This window comes from Tamandua tetradactyla, chromosome 19 (assembly GCF_023851605.1).
Source record: "Tamandua tetradactyla isolate mTamTet1 chromosome 19, mTamTet1.pri, whole genome shotgun sequence".
Taxonomy (NCBI): domain Eukaryota; kingdom Metazoa; phylum Chordata; class Mammalia; order Pilosa; family Myrmecophagidae; genus Tamandua; species Tamandua tetradactyla.
In genome coordinates this window covers 72,291,843-72,317,885 of record NC_135345.1, presented here as the reverse complement: position 1 = coordinate 72,317,885, position 26,043 = coordinate 72,291,843, and the positions used below count along the sequence as shown (strand labels likewise).

The 26,043-nt window shown below is 36.5% G+C and overlaps 1 protein-coding gene and 1 non-coding gene across 5 annotated transcripts in view; one reads left to right on the top strand and one right to left on the bottom strand.

The window, feature by feature from the left end:
* SLC4A4 (solute carrier family 4 member 4) overlaps nucleotides 1–26,043 on the bottom strand; it is a 434,558-nt gene that overhangs the window by 305,295 nt on the left and 103,220 nt on the right. The gene's annotated exons all lie outside the window — the stretch shown is intronic.
* LOC143663750 (U6 spliceosomal RNA) lies at nucleotides 11,145–11,251 on the top strand. Its single transcript, XR_013166136.1, has one exon. It is a non-coding gene; the product is annotated as a U6 spliceosomal RNA (small nuclear RNA).

Here is a 26,043-nt window from a genome sequence, read left to right as displayed (position 1 = left end):
TCACTGCTTTTTCTTTCTTTTCTTTGCATATATGTTATATTGAACAATAGAAAACTTTTTTTTTGTTAAGATCATTAACAGCTTCCTGTAAGAAACGGAGCACCAAGTAGAGAAAGACAGAGTATTTAGTAACTCTAAGATTTGGTGATATGTAAGGCTGTTCCTTAATTGGGTGTAAAACTTCCAATAATTAAATAACAATAAAAAAGCTTAGAATTTCATTGCCCCCTCAGAAAACCCATTCTTAAACCCATCAAGTATCAGTTTAAGCAAGTTGTCCATTGGTGACACATCTATCTATTGATGACACATTTCAAGACACATATAAGTTCAAATATGGCTTTCCTAGAATGATGTTCATAAAATGCCTTAGTCCCTTTATGGAGCAGAGATTAGGTATGACCCAAGGTAACACATACAAGCTATCAAACACAGTATTTCTCATAACCGACATCAAAAGAAAGCTCTTTCCCTCCTCCCCTCCCAACTTCCCAATTTTAATCCTGTGTTGAAACTTTCAGTCTCTATATAAATTATTGAGCTTTTAATATATATTAAGTTTTTAAATTATATTTATTCTACATTTAAATTATTTTCTTTGTGCAGTTTTTAAAAATATATAATATCCATTGTAGTAAACATAATGTTGGGGAAAAATTAATCAGGCTAATTGTATTCTTATCTTGGATCTATAACTAATTGTGTGACTTTGAAAGTACCTTAATTTGTACAGGCTTCAATTTTCTCACCTATAACATGAGGAGAACATTAGACTAAATGCTAGGTTTTAATCTGAAAATACCTCTGCTAACTGCTTTATGTGGGAGGGGCAGGAAAGAACCAGCAGCAAAGTAGGGTATCTGGGATTAGGTTTACAGAGAGGTCGTAGGGAATGAGACAGGAAGCCCCTACATGGCAATGGAAGATGCTCTAGGCCTGAGGAACGAAGTAAGCCAGACCCCATAAGAAAAAAAAAAAAAAAACAGATACATAAGAAGGAAAAAAAACAGAGCCAGAAAACATAAGAAACAAATCTGAAGAGACTAGAAGGAGGAAACAAGTTAATATTGAGAAACCAGGGTAAACTGAGATAAGAGCTACCTGAAGTTGATATGTAAGTGAGTTAGCAGGACCTAAACATCAAGGCAAATATTAAATATGAATACCCAAGTAGTCTCTCACTATGAAAGAAAACTAAAGAAGTACTGTTTTGGGGGGCAGGGTAAAAGTGGAAAGAGACAGGAGTTTTTCTCAATAAAGTTTAGGGAGAACTCAGATAAGAAACTGACTCCCATACAAAATTAGCTGTAAAGGATGGTAAAATTTCCCCATGTCATCAATGAACAGCTTGCAGCAGATGGCATACACATCTCCAAGGGAAATCGGTCTTTAAAGCTTCAGGAGCATTCGTTATCTAGGATAGAGTTTTGCACAAACTCTCCCACCTTTAGTGCTAGCACAGGCCACCTATTTCATGAGACAACACAATCCCCAGGTCAGCGGGGATGAAGAATGAAGTAATGGAATAATTAGAAAACCTGGTCCTGTTTTCAACTCCAATTCTGAGTGAACAAATCCTCTCAGAGCCCTCAGAATCAGTTTCCTCATCAGTTTGAAATACAATAACAGCAAGAATCATGAAGAGATTACTGAAGGCATATTCATGGACAGTAGAATTGAATATGGCTTTTCTGCCTTAAAAAAAAAATTATATTCAAAGGACTTCTGGTCAACCAAGATGGCAGTATAAGATGTCCCATGGTGTTTTTACTCCCACAGAATTACTGAACAAAAATTGCAGAACCATCTTTCTAAAAACTCCAAACAGTTACAAGTCTGCAGTAACCAGGTGAGTGCAGAATGAAGAAAACACAGCTTTATAAACAGCAGGAGAAGCTCAAGCTGCTATTGCTGCTCTTTCCCTCAATCACTCCTCAGTGTGGTGTGGAGCTATCTGCATTTATGAGTTCTGGCCCTGTTCCTGAGGGAGAAGAGTAACACTGTCATGGTCAGGTTCATGTGTCAATTTGGCCAGGTGGTGGTACCTGTTTGTCTGTTTGGGCAAGTGCTGGCCTGTCTGTTGCTATAGAGGATATTTCTTAAAATTAAATCATGATCACGTCAGCTGCATCCACAGCTGATTCCATTTGTAATCAGCCAAAGGGAAGTGTCTTCTGCAATGAGTGATGCTTAATCTAATCACTGGAAGCCTTTTAAGAAGGATTCAGAAGAGACAGGCTCTTCTTCCTGCTTTGGCTGGAAAGCCTCTCCTGTGCAGTTCGTCCAGACCCTCCATCGGAATCACCGGCTTTACAGCCTGCCCTGCAGATTCTGGACTCTGCGTTCCCGTGGTCACATGAGACACTTTTATAAATTTTATATTTGCGAGTGTTCCCTGTTGATTCTGTTTCTCTAGAGAACCCTAACTAATACAAACACCTATGTATATACCAGGGTGCCTTTATGTCACTGCCAATCTATCCCACGGCATCTAGAAATATGGTACCAGGAAACTTATCTTGGCTTCACCTGCCCTGGTCCTCTCCTGAAACAGAAACGGCTTGCAGACACCTAAAGCACAATAAGAAACAATTAAGTCTAAGCTGGGGCAAAGGATTACCAGATTTAGGACACACAACAGAGCAACCAGGAGGGGGAGAAAGTCTACTTAGTAGAAATAATATTCAATATCTGTAAACTAAGACCCCAAGCAAGCACCAGCCCAAGACAAGCGGCAAGCCACAGAGATGAAAGGACTCTGCATTTCACTTTTGCCTGAAGCTTATTGAGGGCTAAACTCTGAAGGAGAGCACCAGACATCACAGAGGAAATCTGCAAAGACAATGAAAAGTATTGCTTGCATTGATTTATTCGTTTTTGTTAGCTCCTGGTACACAAGAAAACCTCTGTCGTATCATTAGCTGGATAAAAATTTAAGGAACAGACAGATGAACGACTAAATCCCAGAGTTAACACATTTAAATATTAAAATTGCAGTGGGCAACAAAAGATAAAAAGAGAAATAAAAGAAGAGGAATAAATGAAATTTCAGATGCCATCAACAAAGAAGACCAGGCTTTAGATACAGCAAAAAAAAAAATACTTTAAAAGATGATCTTCAGTATTCTCAAAGACATCGAAGAAAGCTCAGAAAAGAATAAAGGATAGCAATAAAATAATGAATGAATATGAGAATCTCAATAAAAAGATGGACTTTTAATTTATTTTTTATTCTTTTTATTTTTATTTTTTGCATGGACAGGCACCAGGAATCAAAATCGAACCTGGTTCTCCAGCATGGCAGATAAGAATTCTGCCACTGAGCCACCACTGCACCACCCAAAGAGACGGACATTTTAAGAAGAAACCAAATACTGGAGTTGAAGATCACGATAACTGAAAGGAAAAATTCCCTAAAATGTTTCAACAGCAGAATGAAGCTGGCAGAAGAAAGAATCAGTGAACTTGAAGACAAGACAATTGAAATGATAAAGGCTGAAATGCAAAAAAAAAAGGAATGGAAAAAAGCAAACAGAGCTTAAGAGAACTGAGGGGCACCATCAAGGTACAAATACGCATTACAGAAAACCCAGAAAAGAAGAGACAGAAAAAGGGGCAGAAGGAATCTTCAAAGAAATAATGGCAGAAAATATACCAAATTAAAAAAAAAGACATGAATATGGCCATTCAAGAAGCCAATGCACCTGAACGAATAAACTTGAAGAGAACCATGCCCAGATTCATAATAGTCAAAGTGCCCAATGCCAAGGATGAGGACAGAGTTCTGAAAGTTGCAAGAAAAAGCACAGTGTTATGTACAAGGAAGTCCAAATAAGGTTCAGAGCTGAATTCTCATTAGAAATAATGAAATAAACAAGGCAGGAGGAAGAAATATTCCAAGTGCTTAAAAACAATAACTTTATGTTCAGCAAGACTTTCTTTCCAAATTGAAGGAGAGATTCAGACATTGCCAGATAAATAAAAATTGAGGCAGATAATCACCACAAGACTTGCCCCATAAGCAATGTTAAAGGGAGATCTTCAGACTCATAGGAAGGGCACTACACAGTGGTTTGACTGGTATAAAGGAAAAAAAAGACCACTGGTAAAATCAACAATATGGCAATTATAAATGCCAGTAGTATTGTGTTGTATTTTTTCATATGTAATACCACTTTTTACTTTTCACAGGTTCCAAATTGCAAATAAAAATAATGATCAATCCATACTTTTGGACATACAATGTTTAAAGATATAAGCTGTATCAAGCACAACAAAAGAGTGGAGGAAAAGACATAAATAGGAACAGTGTGGGTGTATGCTACTGAAGCTAAGTTGGTATCAAATCAGCACATCACTTTACACCTGTGGGGAGCTAAGGGCTGGCAAGTGCACCTGGGTGGACAGACCAGGAAAAGAACAGAGTCTAGAGGCTCCAAAGGAAAGTCAGACAACCTGCTGGGTCTCATCCTCAGGAAAACTGAATACTGACCACACCCTCCTCCTGAGACCTGGATCTGCCTTGTCTGGGAAAATCTGACTGGGATCAATCATATCTGGGGAGACCCTCCTCAAAAAAAGGTTCCATTTAGTTAGGGCAAAAAACAGAAAAACAAAAGCTGATAAATACTGACCTGTTAGAACAGAAGCTATCTTACAGGTCTAGAATAAGCTGAACTGAATGAAAAGAACAGACAGAGAGCAATGCAAAGCAATGAGAAAACCCTGGGTAAAAGAGTGAAAAGCAATCTCCAGAAAAACTAATCAAGGAAGTCAGATTCCTAGACACCAGTAAAGTGAAAAATACAAGTCATAATAGGGAAAATTGAAGTATGGCCCAGTCAAAAAACAAAGTAACAGTTTAAACAAGATATTGGAGTTGAAATAACTAGTTAAAGGTTTCCCACAAGCATGCTAAATCAATTCAAAAATCAAACAAGTGATTTGTGGGAAAATATGGCAAAAAAGATGAAGGATATAAAGATGAAATTGGGTGACCATAAAGAAGAATTCAAAAGCTTGACAGAACAAATGGCAGAATTTATGGCACAATAGAAAAGATGAAAAACACAACAGCAACTTACTACAGCAGATAAGAAGGGGCAGAAGAAAGAATTGATGAACTAGAGGACATGACATCTGAAATCCTATATACAAAAGTACAGATAGGGAAAAGAGTGGAAAAATATGAGCAGGGTCTCAGGGAATTGAATGACAACATAAAGTTGATGAATATACATATTATGTTGTCCTAGAAGGAGAAGAGAAGGGAAAGGTGGCAGAAAGAATAATGGAGGAAATAATCACTGAAAATGTCTCAGCTCTTATGAAAGACATAAAAATGCATATCTAAGATGCACAGCTACCCCAAAGAGAATAGATCCAAATAGACCTACTCCAAGATACTTACTGATTGGATTGTCAAATTTCAAAGACAAAGACAGAATTTTGAAAGCAGAAAGAGATAAGTGATTCATCAAATACAAGGAAAGCTCAATAAATCTATGTAAAGATTTCTCAGCAGAAACCATGGAGGCAAGAAGGCAATGGTATAATACATTTTAGGTACTGAAAGAGAAAAATTGCCAACAAAAAAATGTCCTTCGAAATGATCGACAGTTTAAAACATTTTCAAACAGACACTGAGAGAGTTTGTGAATGAGAGACCTGCTCTACAAGAAATACTAAAGGGAGCAATACAGGCAGATAAGAAAAGTGAGGAGAGGTCTGGAGAACAGTGTAGAAATGAAGACTATCGGCAAGGCTACAAAGAAAAAAAAATAGGATACAATACATGAGAAATAAAGTCATGCTACATGCAACAAAGTGGATAAAACTTGAGGACATTATGTTGAATGAAATTACCAGAAAAAAAAGGAGAAATGTTGTATGGTTTCACAAATGTCAACTAACATTAATGAGTGAACTTTGAGAGCTAAAGTTGAGAACACAGGTTATCAGCAGATAGAAAGAAGGTAGAGATTGGGCATATGATATTGAAGTAGCATAGAATGTTGACAGGATTGATTCTAAAAATCCAGAAATGGATAGTACAATACTATCTTATGGTAGCACAATATTGTAAGTACACTGAACAAAGCTGAGTGTTAGTATAGTTGAAAGAGGAAGGGCAGGGGCATGTATGGCACCAGAAAAAAGACAGAAGACAAAGACTGGCACTACATAAGTTAGTGAAACCTAAAGTGGACAATGATGGTGATTAAATATACAAATATAAGAATGTTTTTCCTTGAGGGAGAACAATTAATGTCAACAGTGCAAGATGTTGAAAATGGTATAGTATACAGAAAAAATACAATCAATGCAAACTGGCATCTATAATTACCAGGATCCTTGTAATATGCTTCCATTAAATGGAATTACAAAGGTAATATATCAAAGTTAAATGTCATTAAGATGAGAATATAAGCGACGGTATGGGATTCTTGGTTGTGATATTGTTTCTCTTCTTTATTTTATTATTTTTACTTTTTATTCTTCATTTTTTTCCTCTTCTTTTTCTGAGGAAGAAATGAAAATGTCCTCATATAGACTGTGGTGGTGAATACATTGCTATATGATTATACCTGGAAACACTGCTTGTTTACTTAGGATGGATTGTATGGTGTTTGAATAAAACTGTATAAAAATAAACAGAGGGCGGTGTGACAGTGGCTCAGTGGCAGAATTCTTGCCTGCCATGTCAGAGACCCGGGCTCGATTCCTGGTGCCTGCGCATGCAAAAAATAAATAAATAAATAAACAGAAAGACAAAAGTGCTTGAGAAAATGTGGAGAGAGAGGTTTACCTATTCACTGTTGGTAGAGAAGAAGAATAGTATAGCCTGTCTGGAGGGCAGTGAGGAAATTCCACAGGAGGCTAAGCATAGGGTTGTCATAAGATCCTGCAACTCCACTATTAGGGATATAATCGGAAGAACGGAAAGCAGCGATACGAATGTATATTTGCACACCTGTACTGATGGTGGCAGTATTCACAATTTGCAAAAGTGCCTAAGAGTATATCGTTTGATGAACGAGAAGGGCAAACTGTGGTATATACATACAGTGTAATATTGAGAGACTTCAAGAAGGAATGACACTGTGAGGCATGCAATTAGGTGAATGAACCAAGATTGACATTAAGTTGAGTGAAATAAGCCAGAAACAAAAAGAAAAATATTATCCTGCACTAACATGGACTGAGTATAACGTACAAATTCTGAGAATTGAATCCAGAGAATAGGTTATCAGGGGAGGGCTTATTTCAAATGTTCCTAGATTGTTGGTTCTTATAACAGTCACATCAATTCCTGATTTGTAACGTTATTTCTAAACTCTGAGATGCTGAGCTCCTTGTGTACAGCTTGGTCATTCCCTGAAGCTTCAGGTATTTGTGTGACACCTGAGACTCAGAGCTACAGTTCTGCAGCTATGAAAGTCAGCATTACCCCATACAGCAATGGTTTAAAAAGCTGAAAAAGAAACCAGACTTCGATTAGAGATATGAATGAAGCTGACCTGGTTAGGACTAAGGTAAATCAGACTAAAGGATAAAGAATGATACTATGTGTTAAAATATAGTCCTTTCATTTCAACTTCTGTGTGATACTAAAGGAAAAGATATTTATTTGGTGCAAAATTTATATTTTCTGTAGCATGCTATCTAATTTCACTTATGTGGTCCGTTTATTCGAACACCATAATTACAAGGAACCTTGCATAGGGAGTGGAATCTTGCTGGGTTTTGCAGGTTAGTGTGATGCCGATACATCCCAGACTAATCTGGGCAGAATACAAAAAAGTATTTGCAAAATCCCCTTGAGGGACTGTGAAAAAATGTGGAAATATTAAACTTCCCCAGCTGGAACAGACCTGATATTCTTGCAAGTACTGGATAATACCAATTTAATAGACCAAGCTCTTGATGTTGAGGCTTGCCCTTATGAAACTTATTCCTGCAAAGGAGAAGCTAGGCCTACTTACAATTATGCCTAAGAGCCACCCTAAGAGAACTTCTTTTGTTGCTCAGATGTTTCTCTCTAAGCCAATTCTGCAGGTAAACTCACTGCCCTCCCCACTACATAGTATATGACTCTCAGGGGTGTAAATCTCCCTGGAAACATAACACATGACTCCTGGGGATGAGCCTGGCCCTGGTAACTCAGGAGTGAGAAAGCCTTCTTGACCAAAAGGAGAAGAGAAATGAAACACATATAAAATGTCTAGTGGCTGAGAGAGTCTAAATAGATTTGGGAGGTCATTCTGGAGGTTACTCTTATGTATTATGTTGATATCCCTTTTTCATTTTGGGGTGTATTAGAGTAGCTAGAGTGAAATGCCTGAAACCAGTAGCCTTGATTCTTGAAGATGACTGTAGAATTATATAGCTTCAAAGTGTGACCATGTGATTGTGAAAACCTTGTGACTGATCTCCCTTTATCAAGTATATGGACAGATGAGTAAAAAAATAAAGACAAAAGAGACATAAGTAACAGACGGAGCATAGAGAGTATGGGAAGTTTTGGGTGTTCTTTTTTACTTTTATTTTTATTCTTATTTTTATTATTTTTGGAGAAATGAAAATGTTCAAAAATCTATTGTAATGATGAATACACAACTATATGATGATATTGTGAACCACTGACTGTATACTTTGAATGATCATATGGTTTGTGATTATGTCTCAATAAAATTGTATTAAAAAATGTATCAGAGACCTAAATATAAGAACCAAAACTATAGAACTCCTGGATGAAAACATAGGGACACAACTTCAGGACCCTGGGTTAGGCAAAGGTTTCCCAGACTTTACATCAACAGCAAAAGCTACAAAAGAAAAAAATAGACAAAAGGGATTTAATTTAAAATTTAAAACTTATGTGTATCAAAGAACTTCATTTTAAAAGTAAAAAGACAAACTACAGAATGACAGAAAATATTTGGAAGCCAAATATCCAATAATGGTTTAATATCCAGAATACATAAAGAACTCCAATTCAACAACCAAAAGTAAAGAACCAAAATAAAAATTGGCAAAGACTTGAACAGACATTCTCCAAAGAGAATATACAAATGGCCAAAAGGCACATGAAAAGATGCTCAACATCATATCATTTGGGAAATGTACATCAAAATCACTGTAAGATACAAGTTCACAGCCACCAGAATGGTTTCAATTTTCAAAATGGGGAAGAACAAGTATAGTAAAGGATATGAAGAAATAGAAACACCTGTTCATTGTAAGTGGGAATGTAAAATGATGTACCCACTGTGGAAAGCAGTTTGGTGCAACTTCAGAAAGTTAAGTACAGAATTACCATATAACTGTAAATCCTACTTTAGGTATATATACATATGAAACAATCAAAAGCAGGAACTTGAACAGGTACTTGAACAGGTATTTGCAGACCAACGTTCCCAGTGACATTATTCACAGTTGCCAAAATGCGGAAGCAACCCTAGTGTCCATCAACAGATGACTGGATAAACAAACTTTGGTAGATACATACTATGGAATATTATACAGCTGTTAAAAAAAAGAATGATGGTCTGATACATGAGACAACATGTATGAATCTTGAAGAGATCTTGTTGAGGGAAATAAGCCAGACATAAAAGGATAAATATTGTATGATCTTACTGATATAAAATAGTTACAATAAGCAAATTCATGGAGTCAGAAACCAGAACAATGTTTATCAAGAGCCAGGATAGGGGTAAGGAATGGGGAGTTAATGCTTAATTGGTAATGAGTTTCTTTTCCAGGTGATGGAAAAGTTTTGGTAACGGGTGATGTTCATGGTAGCACAATATTGTGAATGTAATTAATACCACTGAATTATATATTTGAATGTTATTGAAAGGGAAAAATTTAGGGGAGATACATATATATGTGCATGTGTGTGTGTGTATGTATATATGTATATATATATGTAATTAGCATAAAAGTTTTTTAAACCATGGGATTGTACAACACAACAGTAGACCTTTATGTAAGCTATAGATTACAGTTACTAGTATAATTACAATAATATTATTTCATTAATAAAAACAAAGTTTCTAAAATAATGCACTGTGTTAACAGGGGAAACTGTATCAGGGAGGAAAATATTGGAACTGTATTTTCTTCATTTTTTTCTCTATAAACCTACCATATCTCAAATCAAAAATGAGTACATATAATCTTAAAGGAAATAATAATGAAAACTATGTCGTGAGGGAACAGTCCACAGGAATTCTGTATTTTCTGCATGATTTTTCAGTAAATCTACAACTTCTCTAATAACAATAAACACATTTATGGGGCAGGCCTCGCCCCATAGGGAGAGTTCTCGCCTGTTGTGCCAGAGACCTGGGTTCAATTCCTAGTGCCTGCCCATGCAAAAAAAAAAAAAAAAAAAAAAACACACATTTAAAATAATAACCAGAAGCAAAAAATATACATTCAGAAATGCAAAAAGTCCTATTATATTTAATGATTTATTAATGTACTATTTATTCTGAGACTTTTGATCCCATTTTTCTTTGAAAAGTACTACCAACAAATTTTCAAGTGCAAAGATTGAAAAAAACTGAATTTGGCATTCTTGGAGAGAATCTCACACTTAGTGATATTCTTACCCTTTATTTACCCTGTCATTTAAACAAAGATATATAATAAGCACTAACAACAACTATATTAGAGAGCTGCAGAAGGAAGAGACAATATTTACTCTTCCTTTTCGATGAATTTATCATTGACTCTAGGCACAAACATAGACTTCAGTGAAAGTGATCTAAACAATTAAAGGCACATAACCAATTCCAGGGACCTAAGTAAATACTAAGTACTTAAGAAGATTAAAAACCTGAGACTTCTTGGAAGACTATTAAGGCTTGTGAATATGGATAGGGATTTTCAAAGACAACAAAAACGCATGCACCATGATTCACATGTAAAAAAAATACGCAGTGGAAGGAACTAAGACACATTTATGTACAGAGCAATAGTTCTGATTCACAGATGCTGTTGATAACAGTCTACTTTTCCACTTCAAGTACTGTCTGCCAAAAACAAATACAGAATCAAAAACCCAAAATATACTCAATGAATATTTTAAAACATGGATTACCTCTGAGCTGCACCAAAAATAGATATAAATTGTGCTTGCTTCGGCAGCACATATACTAAAATTGGAACGATACACATAAGATCAGCATGGGCCCTGCACAAGGATGACCCGCAAATTCACAAAGCGTTCCATATATCATTAAAAAAAATTAGATACAAATTGAGATTATTATACCCTAAGATAGGCCCACCCAGTCTCTACTCTCATCTAGTAGAGATTTAGTAAATGTGATTCTGTACACCAAAACTCATGTTAAAATAAAAGGTGTAAATCAACCCTTACCCGTGTACCTGAAGATTTTTTTCAAAACAAGACCCAAATAATTTTATGGATTCTGTTGTTGATTTACATAAAAATAAATAATGGTTATTTAAAAAAATCCTGAACTTCTACCTTGTTTACCCAAGGAAAAATTAGCCAATGCCTGTTTTTCATAATCCCACTTTAAAACACACCAAAAATGCTCTCTATTAGTTACTTGTGATTCCAGCTATATGAATCTCTTAAACAGAATGATGAAAGAGAGTTTCTCATTTTTTCTGGTCTCTGATATAAAGTATGTCTAAATATTAAACTCTATTCTTTGGGTATTAAATCAGTTGTCACTAAATTTTCTCCTACAGAGTGATCCAACCAAGTCATATAAATGATTATGTCCAAAAACTCACTTCAGAAACACCAACTGCAATTGAAATTATTCTGACAAATCTTTCATTGGCATGTCCTGCCATGAATGACGATTGGTTATTTTGCCTATGACATTAGGATGTTCTGAGCTGAGTCAAAAGAATGTATTCTTTCACATGCTGCAATCAAGTTCACTTCAGAAGTGAGTTTTTCTTCTATCCTGAATCTATTAGTACTTAAAATGATTAAAGACTTTGAGAGCAATAACTTGGCGACGATCTCACTTCGGATAAGGTCATACATAAGCAAATTGGGCGACACAACCACTGTAGGCTCTTCTTCCAAAATTTATTCTTCTGTTTTCCACTATTATAAGTTCTACTCTTTTTCCTGTCAATTGATGATCACTCGCAAGCCTCTTCAAAAGGTTCTTAATAATATGGGGTTTATTAAAAACAGTCTCTGCTGGCTTTCTATTTCTTTCTGGTCTCTTGGATTAAGCTGTAATATTTGCATTAGCTAAGCACTTCGCTGGAAGCATTATTTACAAACACCCAAAGATAAATAGAGCCTACTATGAATATGTATCATCTCTTCTAAACCGCAGAACACTCCTATAACCTACGTGTTATTGTCTCTATATTTAGATATGAGGCATATTCAAGGAGATAACTGAAATTCCCAGATCACATATCTAGTAATAGGTAGATTTAGAATTAGAATGAATTTATGTAGCTCTGTCTCACTGCAAAGTCCATAGTCTTTCTATCAATTTGTGATTATGTCTCAATAAAATTGTATTAAAAAATATATCAGAGACCTAAATATCAGAGGCTTAAATAGTCCTTTCATTTCTATTTCTATTGTATTTGTGTACATGGGCATCCTTAAAGAGTCAATGTTCCGTGTCTCAATAACATATCTGGTCATTAAGCTCTATGAAATTTAAGCACATTAAAAATCATGATAAAAACAATGTTTCTTTTTATCTCCAAAGTAGCCAAGTACTATTTATTGTATGATCAAAAGCTCTCCAATGAATGCTAAACTTTTCCTACATGAAGCTTGGGATATAGCCATTATGCCCTTATTTTCCAACAAGCCATTCATTCTTTTACTTTTAGTTTATTTTGCCCTGATTTAAATGGCCTTAAGAGCTGCCTAAATTCATTTCAGGACTCAAACAACCTAGACTATAAACTTGTGAATTTTAGCTTTGGGAGTTACAGATCTGCCTAAGAGTCAGATGAAATATTAACACATACAAGCAGAGTTTTGTATATTATGCATGTTATTGCTTTCTAAAATGGTTTTCTTCAAATTCATCAAACAACTTATGAAAAATATAAAAGCACAGTCATTCCAGGGAATAAAATGACTTCATAGGATTGCATGTGCCTAAGCATTAGTGATGAGTATATACTGAAAAAAGAAGAATAAAATCAACTAAAGTTGCACACACACACACAAAACAGAATTTTTTAAAAAAGGTGTCCCATAAAAATTAACAAGGAGCATTACATTTTTTAAGACTATCTGCCAAGGGTCAATAATTGCATATGGCACATGAGCTGAAACTTTCCATTTCACAGCCTGTCTAGGGAGCTTTAAAAACACATGACCTGGGGGTACAAGGTTAGTTCAGTGGTAGAATTGTCATCTGCCAGGCAGGAGACTTGGGTTTGATTCCCGGTCTATGTACTCCCCCAACCCCAAAAAAATCAGAAAAACAAGCAAACAAAAATTCAATGAATGACACTGCAATAAGGGATATTCATATGGAAAAATAATGAAATGTGACCCTGCCATACAGCATATTAAAAAAAAAACACATGTGAACTGTGTTTTAAAATGCCCTGAACCACCATGGTGACCAGCTGACAAATCTGTTCTATTAGATTAGAACCCTTTTGCCTAATCTTCACTGTGGTGAAATATGTCAGACAGATGTTTAGAGACACATCTTTTAACAACATATTCAGCTCCACTGGAAACACATGCTACATATGCTACATTACAAATGCTTGCAAATAGAGTTCTTTGCTGAAGTCCAGAAATATTCAGAGGGAGGATTTTCTTCTCTACTTCAAGTGCTGCAACTCTGTTTCAAAAGTAAGGCTGCTGGCGAATAACTTGAAGCCCAGTAGATGACACTCGGTCAAATATATCTGCAAACATTTATCTTGCTGCCACAGTTCAGTTGATACCAGTTCCTACTGAGATACTGACACTGCTATAATGTTGATTCACGCTTTTGTGGATTCAAAAATTAATAACCATAACTTTTGTTTTTTAAATGGTTTGGAATTGCCAGCAGTATGCTACCTCCAACTGGCTCAAAATAAAGCAGTTCATGATAAGTTCATAACTTATTCTTAAAAGCCAAAAGGCATTTATCTCTGCAGCTCTGGGCCTAATTGGTTTCTCATGAAACAAGTGAAGCTAAAGATAAACCACTGTGCTTTATGCCCAAGGAGTGGTGGAACGGAACCTCCCGAGTTTTTCTCTCAGTCACACAGTCAAAAACTAAGACTTTAAAGTGCCCCGCCATCAAATGTATACTTAAAGTTTTAAATGTCTGTATAACAGCAATTAAATCTTGCATTTTACAAACTAATTCTTTAGTCTAGTGTGCATGTTCTTTAAAAACATATCTCCCTTCAACAGAGGGTAACTGAGGCATCTGCCCAATCTCAAATTATCTTTGTAAATCTCCTGCTTTGTCTTTCTTTACATTTTAAACAGCACCATGAATTTTACATTTAAAATGAATAGTTTAATGCTTATTATGAAAATGTTTCTTTCCAAATATTCAAGTAAAAGTGATGCTTCAGGAAAATACTACAGGATAACTATCCTGTACTTCACCCCACTCAAACCCAGGAGACCTTGGAGCCCGGTTTGAGAAAGAAGACTCCGACTGTTGAAGAAGTTCTAAATTAACGCCAGCACCAAGCCTTTGCAATGTACCCGCCTGCAGTCAGGTTCAATTCTCATACATTACTTTCAGTTTCTTGTTGTAATCAAGCTGATGGTGTTAAAGTAATATAATGACTATTCAACATCATTTGTCTATTGTTTTATTTTCCCAGGAAACCCTTATTAAGTCAAAATCCTTATCCATTCAAAACATTTAATTGCCTTCCCAACCTCAGGGAGATGGGAACTGTTAAGAGAGGTGATTTGGGACAGATCAGCTGGGCTCAATGTGTGGTATCTGCATCTGTCTTGGGTCTGATGCTATTGGACATAACATAAGGAGGACAAGAAAGAATTCTGTAGGAAAGGGAGGAACAAAGAAAAGCTAGCTAAATTTCCAGTCTCTCAAGATTCAGACAGTCATTATTTGGCTTGACAATTTTATAAATTCCAAGAAAATCAAACATACTATTATTTAACTTTTTTGGCTTATCCAGTCTCACTTCAATAGCATAGACGGATAACTAAGGGCTGATTATGCATATTCAAAGTACTTATAATCTGTGAACCTATCAGCCTATTGATATGTTCACAAATTTTTAATGAGTATCCATTAAGTGCTAGACACTGTAGTGGTCTGGGAGTACACACATCCCAAAAGGGAAAAAATCACATATAAACAGAGGGTAATAGCATTTTTGTGGTGAGCGCTAGTGATTTAGTCATTCATTCAACAAATATTTTTTGAACATCTACTGTATACTGAGTCTCGAGTAGCACTGCACTGGAGGTTATAATAAAATAATGTTTCTTGCACTTTGGAAGCATGCAGTTCAGTGTGGCTAGAGGACAGAACATGAAAATCTGGTAAGAGGGCAGAGATGGAGACTGTAAAAGTAGATTTGAGATAAATCACAAATGGCCCTATATACTCTGATAAGGCCTTTAGACTTTTTCCTATAATACCAACAGGGAAGTATTGAAAGGCTTTAAGCAAGGAGTGGCAAAATCTGGTGTGTGTTTTAGAAAGCAATGCAAAAATCACACACTTCCATTTTCTCAGCAACTCTTATTCTACCTTCACCACTACTAATTGTCGGTTGTATCATACTGAAATATCTTTAAAGCCTTCTAATTGTTGAAAGCAAAATCAAAAGCAGTCAACATCTGAGCAGTATTTTTCAAATAGGCTCTGATCATTACATTCACCTGTGGTAACTAGAAACACAAATGACAAAGTTTCTGGGTCTCAGTAGGTTTGGAGTGAGAACTGGGGAATCTGTATTTTTAGTAGAAGCCCTGGGTAAGGTATGAATTAGGCTAGTTCGATAAATCCTAGCTCAAAGCTGCCTTCAATGAATTCCTTATAATTAAAACAGCATTGGGCACATTTTTTTCTTAAATGCTTTAATGAAATTCGGGCAATCACTTTAAGTAATTGCCACCCATTTAATGTTTACTGAAACAGTTTACAACTAATTCACATGCCATTTTCTAAATGCTTCAGGCTTACTTGGCTTTCTTGCTGAGCATTAAACAGTTTGTTAACTATTAATAAAGAGTGAAGAAAAATCAGAATCCGGAGGTCATTTTTACAGTTAAAGGGGCCACCAAGGTGCATGACATAATTAGCAAAATAGACGTGAGCTCCTTGCAGCATTAACCAGGACATTATGATCAGTGCTTTAAAGCAAGAATGAGCTATAAGCAAACAATATGCTTCCTGGAATAAGCCACCTTCTCTTGTTTTGCCCTATCAATCAGAAAATAGAAAGTACTATTCTTGCAGGTGGCAGAAAGTATTTGTGAGCATTTGGCTTAACAATTTTATAAATTCCATTTATAAGCATTAATGAACTTTGCCCAAGTTCATTTATCAGTAATGCTGATAACCATTATGGTTCACTGATAAATGAACTTGGGCAAAGATAATGTAAATGAAAAGTAAAACTGCTCAGAACCTAATAACTAATGACTAGTGCCAGGCCCCATTCTGAGTTCTTTGCATATATAAACTCATTTAATTTTTTTACCATTTAATGATACCAGGTACCTTTATTATCCCCATTTTACAAATGAAGAAACCGAGATATGAAAAAGTAAGGCCCAAGGTCAAACACCCAAAAAGTATCAGAGACAAGGACTGAAAGCAGAAGTCTGGCCTCAGAGCGTACGCCCTTCACCACCTTGGTGTACCGACCCTGAGATCAATTATGGGCTTACACTGTGTTTGAGAGAGGTAGAGGAGCTATGACAAGGAGCACAGGAAAGGATGGACCTTCAAATCAAGTCAGCCTTGCTAATCAGCATCCAATCCATTTACCGAGAGCCTTCTACGTGTTAGACACTGCAATTGGTGCTTTAGGGAATATTCATACAAAAATGAATAAGACGGCTGAGAGATTCCAAACAGAATCGAGGGGTTATCCTGGAGGTTATTCTTATGCATTATATAGATATCACCTTTTTAGTTAAGGTGTAATGGAGAGGTTGGAGGGAACTGACTGAAAATGGAGAGCTGTGTTCCAGTAGCCACGTTTCTTGAAGATGATTGTATAATGATATAGCTTTTGCAATGTGACTGTGTGATTGTGAAAACCTTGTGTCTGATGTCCCTTTTATCTACCTCATCAACAGATGAGTAAAACATATGGATTAAAAATAAATAAATAATAGGGGGAGCAAATGTTAAAATAAATTTAGTAAATTGAAATGCTAGTGATCTGTGAAGAGGAGGGGAAGTGGGTATGCTTTGTACGAATTTTTTTTCTTTTTTCTTTTTATTTTTTTTCTGGATTGATGCAAATGTTCTGAGAGGTGATTGTGGTGATGAATATACAACTATGTGATGATATTGTGAGTTATTGTTTATATAGCAAGAATGGAATGATCATACAGTAAGAATATTCATGTTTGTATGTTGTTATGTTTAAAAAAATTAAAATCTAAAAAAAAAAAAAGAATAAGACATGGTCCCTTCTCATCTTCACTGCTCAATTCAATTGTCAACTGTTCCACAAAGCCTTCCCTAACTCCAGTTTAATGATGCGTCTCCTGTAGTTGCTTACAGTACTTTGTATGTGCCTTTCAAGCATGATTATTGCACTTTCTACACTGTAGTGTAACTAACTCTTCGTACATCTGTCTCTCTTCCCACTAGTTTATAAGTTCCATGGCCCACGTTAGGGACAGGCATCCCCTAAACTCCATCTCCGACCTAAATTCTTCTACCTACTTTCCCAGTATAGTGTGCCTGGACACACCGCCGCTTCTCAACAGATGTCTGATGAATGAATGAACATATGAGACAAAGAGAGACACAGAAGTGAAGTATCTCGTTCTAAGACTCACAGGGTGCTAGTGGTAAAGACAGGATAGAGTTTGCATATCCTGGCCATGGTCCAAAGTTCTGCCTAGTGTACCATATGCACCACACTAGTGTACTTTTTTTGTTAAAACTACATGGTTTAGAATTTTTTCATACATTATAAGACATAATTTTTTTCACTTTCATCTTTATGCTTCATCTCTCATTTTATATAGTAAACCCTTGTAGACAGGGACCACTGTATATCTTACTGTGCCAGTCCATACTAAAGACATACTTGTAAAATATCATTTAATCTTAAGTAGATTATTTTTAAAATAAAGGTTTAGAGAGGTCAAGTCAATTGCCCAAGGTTAAAAAGCTAGTTCTTTGCATATATAACGCAACTGTGACTTAAATCTAACTCCAAATCCCATACTACTAACCACTGTGATATTTTTGTGCTCTCAGTCATCCATATCACAACTCACGACCTATTAGCTATATGATCTCAGGGAAACTATTGATCTCTTTTGAACCTCTCATTTTCAACATCATGAGGTTAGTGGCTGAGAATTCACAAGAATGGTAAAAGGATTAAATGATACCATAAATGTAAGATGTCAGTCACATAGTAAATATTCAGTAAAATGTTCTAACTGGCCCACTGAAAAGTCAGATTCTTCCCTGTAATTCAGCACATTTGTTAATAAATGATTTAGATAATAAACGTTCTACTACATGTCATGTCTTATAGACAACTACACTGGTATTTCTCTCCCAAACAAGTTGCTCCAAGTGTTCCACAAACTTCAGAAGTCTAAATGGAACTAAAATTTCACTATGACTACAGATAGCTACAAATTAACATTTTCTAACCCTATTTAATAAGTAGAGAATCAAAGTGCAAAGGTAAAACTTGCCCAAGCCAACTGTCATTGGGAAACCTGGAACAGATCTCTTTTCATGTTTTACTCATTTAATCACCACTACATTGATTCTACACTAAGGTATGGCTCTTTTTCTAAAAGCACTTTTAAACTGTAACAGAGCTTTTACCCAGTAGAGGAAGGATTCAGAAAATCTAATTTCAGATTCAGGATTTGTCACATACCAGCTCTCTGAATCAGAAGAAAGTTTCCTCATCAGTGGAATGGAGATAAAATAGCTCTCTCACTGGAGTACTACTGGGATTAAAGGCAATGCATAGAAATGGGCCTAGAATAGATTCAAGGATATAATAGATACTCAATAGATGTTGATGTAATAAAATCTGAAGCTCTGGGGATGCAGCAAAGTAAAATGTTGGTTTCTTTTTTCTGGTAATTACTTAAATACAAAAAGAAAAAGGAAGGGAGGGAGGGAGGGAAGAAAGGATGGAGGCAGGGAGGCAGGGGGCAGGGACTGAGGGAGGGAGAGAAAAGGGAAGGAAAGGATTAAAGGGAAAGGAAGGGAGGGGAGGAGGACAAAACACCTATCTTGGGATGTTTTAACTGCAACTCTTGAAAAAGAGCAAGGAGGCTTCAAAAGTCCTGTGATTTTTGTTCCTAGATTACAATGTTGAACTATGGGCTCCCTTTTATTCTTTCTGCTAATAGTAACAGAAATTGTAGCTCCCAAGGGATAATCAAAAAATGAAAGGGGATAGGTCATAAATGGGTAAGTTTCACTCACGCATGCTAGAAATATTTTCTAAGTGGAGATCCATGGGAAACATACCAGGAGAAAAAAAGCACTTTTTAAGTATGAGCAGTAAAGTGATGCACAAACACTCTGACAGAGCTGCAGAGACGGGTGTGAAAGGCTAACAGGCACATCACATTGTATTGCTGAGGCAAGAAACTCACGTCTGTGCAAATGCCGGTTAGGCTAAATTTTATTATAAATGGCGAATCTGTTTTTCTTTTTTCACAAAAAAAAAATCACGTAAATAACGGATTTACTACCCACCCCCTGCAACCCACTCCCATTGTAGCATCTATTTTTCCCTCTCTTCTGCTAAATCCTCAGATTTATACTGCAATATGCCTCACCTCTGTGAGATGCATGACTCAAGATCACTACTACATTCATAGGAGAAGTTGAAGCGGGCAAATTAAGGAAAGAAAACGATTGTACTTCCTCATTTTTATACTTTCATCTCCGGAAGATGATAAATACCATTTACGATAGAATGTATTGTAAACATCCAGTGAATGATTACTTCAAAAAGTGAAAAGTTTAAGGAAACATGATGGAGTTTGAAATATACTCTGTCTGAAATCCATTTACAAACTCTATGCTTCGATACAGTATCTGATGTTTTCCATCACCCAACTGTCCTACTGGGGCCTATCATGGCACCATCTTCCTTTCCTACATTGCTGCAAAGTTCCAAACTTAGCACTACCTAAGGGTCATACAATGAAGGCTGGGGCATTGCCTCCAGAAAGTCATCATCGAAATGTATGTGGCCTGTCAAGAAACAGCCTGCAGAAAGCTATGTTTTTAAGACTGAGCCTCCCGTCAGAATCTCAGCATACCAGGAGGTGGGAGAAAAGGAATGAGCAATGCTGGCAGGTCACATGAAAGGGAATGAGCTACAGGCAGCTCGGTTAGGTTAAAGATTACAGGCCCATTTCCTATACAGCAGTTAGCTACCTTATATTTTTTAAGGAAAATTTTATTATAAGAAAAATCTGTTATTTTCAAACTCTGTAGAAGGAAACAAACAAGCATTGTAGCAAAGAGAAAAATCATAGGCTCACAGAATTTTACATCTGGAAGAGACCTTATAAATTATATAGAAGTCCCATTTTATAAACAAAAATAGAGAGATTCAGAGACTTCAAGAACTTGTCCAGGTGCAACAAATTACCAGCAGAATCAAGATTTGGAAATAAAAAAAAAGGTTCAATGCATTTCTTCCACTCAGCATACTTCATCAATAGCCTGGCTGTTGCTGGAGTTTTTCAAATATTCCTTTTACTAAAACTGAAAAGAAGAGTCACTAATACTTCCAAAGCCCTCAAGACTAAATAAACAGCCCTCAATTCGTATATATGCTTATTTCCCACTTCTATAACAATTAATGTCATGTCTACCTTGAAACTGAAATAAAATAAGATTATACCAAGCTAAACCATCTTTTGCAATACAACTAAAGTACCAAATGCCAAATATAGAGAAGAAAACTGGGAATGTGTCAGACTTGTCATAGTTAGTGTTATCCATTTCCTCAGCACCTGTTTCCAAATGCCTTATTTCCTTTGGTCTAGACAGCAGGGAGGCTGGTCAGAGGCCAGTTGGCTGAAGCCACATATATTTCCGCCACTTTTCTGCCACACAGATAGCAAAAATGAATCTCGTAACTCAGCTAATACAACAGTTCATTGAAACCCAGCATAAAACATGTCTTTGGAAATAGAAGCAATGCTCACATTAAGCGCGTCTAGATGGTGAGGTATCCTGTTTCGAAAAAGATGTATTAAGAAAAGGAATCGTAAATTAGACGACTAAATACAATTTTCTAAGACTTCTCTAACATTGTACTGTGGAGACAACATTTCAGCAGAAAAGCTAAAAGAATTTCCAATGGAAAAAACAAGCAAATAAGTTTAAGATGAAGCCAAAGAATGAAATGAAACTGAACACTCATCTAGGAGGCTGGAAGGATGAAAACCAAGTCCCAACCATGATCAGGAACCTTTCTAATAAGTGGGAAACAGGACCTGCCCATACCTGAAATCTTTCCTGTAGACATTTTCTAACCTGAAGGTGGCCCCAGTGTCCAACTGAGGAAATACATATTCCAGGATGTGAAATTTGCTTTAGGAAATCCTTCATTACTATATTGCTCACTGTGTAACCAAAGGACTCTCACTTTTACCTGAAAAGCTAGATAATTTCTCTGAATTTTGTGTCATACATATTTGACTATATTTGTGCATTTGGTGACTCACAAAAAATATTATTTTAAAAGTTGATAAATGCTACCTTTAAGTGTGTGTGTGTGTGTTATAGAACACTATCAGCCTTAATGGGTGAATTCAATCCTTCAAAATGCAGTCTTTCAGAAGTCTTTATAGAAACTAAGCCATTATTGATTTCTACTCTCTGCCTCTCATTTTCTCTACCCAAGATACTTGCAGAAATGCAGTATGAAATTAGCACACAAGTGAATTTCACTTCAGAGGCGAAGCTCTTATATAAATATCCCTTTTGACTACCAAAGTAGGGCATATCAAGTTTATATGTCTTCTTTGGGATTAATGACAACATATGAGGCATGACTATTTTGTTTGCTTACACTGGGGAAAACAAATTTATAATAATAGTAATAATTAACATTTGTGTGACAGTTTAGAGGTCACAAAATGCTTTTAAAGACATTATGTCATTTGAGGGCCACAAGTCCCAACCAAGATGGGAAAGGGAAATGGAGCCTCAAAAAGTTTATAGTGCTGGGGTACAAGGGTAGTTCAGTGGTAGAATTCTTGCCTTCTTTGTGGGAGACCTGGGTTCAATTCCCGGTCCACACACTTTCCAAAAAAGAACAAAAAAAAAAAAAATTCAACAAATGGTGCTGCAATAATGGGATACTCACATGGAAAAATAATGAAGGTGACCCCGCCATACAGCATACAAAAAAAAAGTTTATAGTTCTATTAAATGGCAGAAGCAGAACTTGAACTCAGTTCCTCTGGTTCCAAATACTATTCTCTCTATACTTTGCAAAAGAAATTAATGTATTGGTGAAATATATATCTCAAACATGAAGGGGAGATGCAAGGATAAGTATTTATTTCTTCAGGAACAACCACACATAAAACAATAGAGAGTAAGCGGTTTTTAACAATGAATGTGCAATATGACTTTCCAGAGAAGGTAGATAATGCCACAAGGGCAGCTCCAGCATGCAGGGATAAAAATGGAGTTAATAAGGAAAAGAAGCTCACGGTATCTACCTGGAGAAACAAACTCATTCCATGACGCTGATGGTTCACAGTACAAGGACCGTGGCAGCATGCCGCTGGGCAGGGCATAGTTAACACAGATTCTTCAAGGACTCTGTCCCACAGCCAAGCCTCTAACTGGACTTTACAAGGACTTCTTTGTCTTGGGCCCCCTCCCAACACATGGGAAATCTCAGAACATCTCTTGCCACCGAGTGCAACTAAGCTGAGCCATTTGTATGGGCAGTCAGCTGCATGATGACATATTTCCGATACTTCTCAGTCCTGCAAACAGCCTATACTTTGTAAGAACTTGCTTTTATCTTTAATAAAAGATTAGGGGACTTTTTTTCCAATAATACCTTAAAATCCAGATGATATGAGAGAACTAAGTAATATCCAATGGAGCATAATTTCCTATGTTTTATCACCCAGCCAATTAGGCAATTTGATATGTCTGTGAACTGACAAGTCCAGAAGGACAAAATACTTCTCCATTTTAACCTGAGAAAGATACACAAGTATGTGTAATAAGAGGAGAATTGTTTGAGATTATCGACTCCAAGAAATACTAAATACAAATAAGTAAGCCACTTTTTAACGTTAGGAAAATAATAATGAGAGAGTACATGTAATCAATAAAAATGATCAAATCATATTTGTCTCCCCAAATCCTTTTTTGATGTTTAAAACATTATGGTTTAGTTCTCTTCCTTAAAGTAATTAATGGCCTCAAACCGGAAAATGCATCCAACTCTGAATAAAAATAAGTTCAAATAGCCTAGAGCTTTGCCATTTCTCCAGTTATTTCTTATAACAGAAATGCTGAATGCCACTAACAGGCACAAATTGGACTTTTAGACTCTCAGCTTGTCTATAAGGGCACATGAGGTAGACCAATTTCTAATTACATCTATTGTGAAAAAACAAATTAATTTCTTTCTAGATGTACACTTACAGGTATGTACATTCATAGACAAAGGAGTAGGAGGATACCTCTGCAGAGGGGATCAAGAGCAAAGGGAGGCTTTAATTTTCTGCCCCATTATTTACTGTTTTACATTGTTTTTTACTTCATATTTTTGAATTACATGAACGAAAACTCATTAAAGCTTTATTTGTATGATACAAAAGAAAGAAAGAAAATGAAAAAATTTTAAACAGTTGGTTCAAAGCAGGACCTCTGAAGATACAGAAACATGAATTAAATGATACATGATGTGCCATAGAAACGGAGGACAGAGTAGATGCTGCAGTGGATGAATAATTTTCAATTTAAGATAAGTGATATTAAGGCTTCCTCAAAGTGAAAAGGCAGGAGTGTCTTCCAAGATTTTCTTTACCAATCAATTCTGAAGAATTATGAATGGGAATGGGTTCTAGGATTGCCTCCTCTCTGAGGAAAATCAAGGTAGAAACCTTAACAGTCTCTTCTGTGTATTAAAAGAATCCATGGAGAGAAGTCTCAGGACTTTGTCCTCCCACTGAACTTTTGAAAAACCAGCTGCAACTGGAAGAAATATATTTCTCACAAAACAATAACCATTTTCTGGAATAGGAAAAGCAACCAATCAAGAAAAAAGCCACTTAGTAGTAGGAGGATCTCCTGGCGCCCGGCTGGCCCCTCTGTCCTCACCTCACCAGCCTGGCATGAAGCTGGCCCACATTTCCAGTGCAGGTCCCTGATCCTAGCTCCAGGGAGAGCAGAGTAGCCCTCGTGTACATACTGGAAGCATGTATGTCTGGTGATGGCCTGAGGGTCTCACTGTGCCAGAATCTGCCCTGCATGTAGAAGCTGGGACACAGCATGCTCCTGCAGAATGCTGTGGGAGAGCCGTCAAGCAGGAGTCGGAGGCAAGGAATTGCTGACTGTAGGACACACAGTGCAGGGCCCGGAACTATGGGAACTGCTTCCTAGGGAAGATGGAACATTCATATCCAAATAAACAGGGGAATTCTAGGGCCAGACATTCATACCCAAGACACAGAACATGCACAGAAAGGACCAAGGAGGCCCTTACGCTTTGGCCTGGAGCTATTCTAAAAACTGATTACACGGATAAGCTATGAAGGAGCGCACTCCCACAGGTCAATCTGCAAATACTAGGAAAGATGTTCTCTTTTTTCCCTACTTTTTTCTTTTTTATTAGCTCCTTGTATTCCAAGAAAGCTCTGTCATAACACTAGCTGGATGCAAGTAAGGAATAGACACTTCAGAGTTTAAATTCCAGCGATAACATATTAAAGTAGCAAATTATCTAGGTTTCAACAAAAGATTACACAACATACAAAGAAACAGGAAGTGATGGCCCAGGCAAAGGAGAAGATTAAGAACAGCATCAGACCTGGGGCATTGCAGACAAAGATTTTTCTTTAAAAAATGGTCTTAATTGCACTTGAAGCAGTAAAAGAAAACATAGACAAAAACCAAAGGAAAACAACAGATGAACACAAAGAGACTATCAATAGAGACAGGGAAATTATTAAAAGGAATAAAAAAAAAAAAAAGAGCTGAAAAGCACCATAACAGAAATAAAATATTGCCTAGAGGGTTTCAACAGCAAACTGGAGCTGGTAGAAAAAAGAATCAATGAACTTGAAAATAAGACAACTGAGCTCATCCAGTCTCAAGAACAGAAAGAAAAAATAAGGAAAAGTAAACAGAGCCTGAGGAACCTGTGGGACACCATCAAGAGTAAACAATATAATCACTGCTGGAGTCCCCAAAGGAGAAGAAAGAGAAAGGGGAAGAGAAAATATGAAAAATAATAATTTTCATTGCAAATTTAATGAAAAATATAAATATAAACATCCATGATGCTCAAAGAACTACAAAGAGGATAAACACAAATAAATTCACACCACATCATTTTATAATCAAACCATCAAATGCCAAAGATAGAGAAGTCTGAAAGCTGCAAGAGAGAAGCAACATGTCACAAAAAAGGCCTCAATAAGATTAAGTGCCAATCGGAAAGCATGGAGGTAAGAAGGCAGTGGAAAGACATATTTAAAGTGCTGAGAGAAAAAAAACTCGCCAACCAAGGATTCTTTATTCAGCAAAACTGTTTCAAAAAGCAAGTGAGGGAGCAGTGCAAGGGTAGAATTCTTGCCTGCTATGTGGGATACCAGGGTTTGATTCC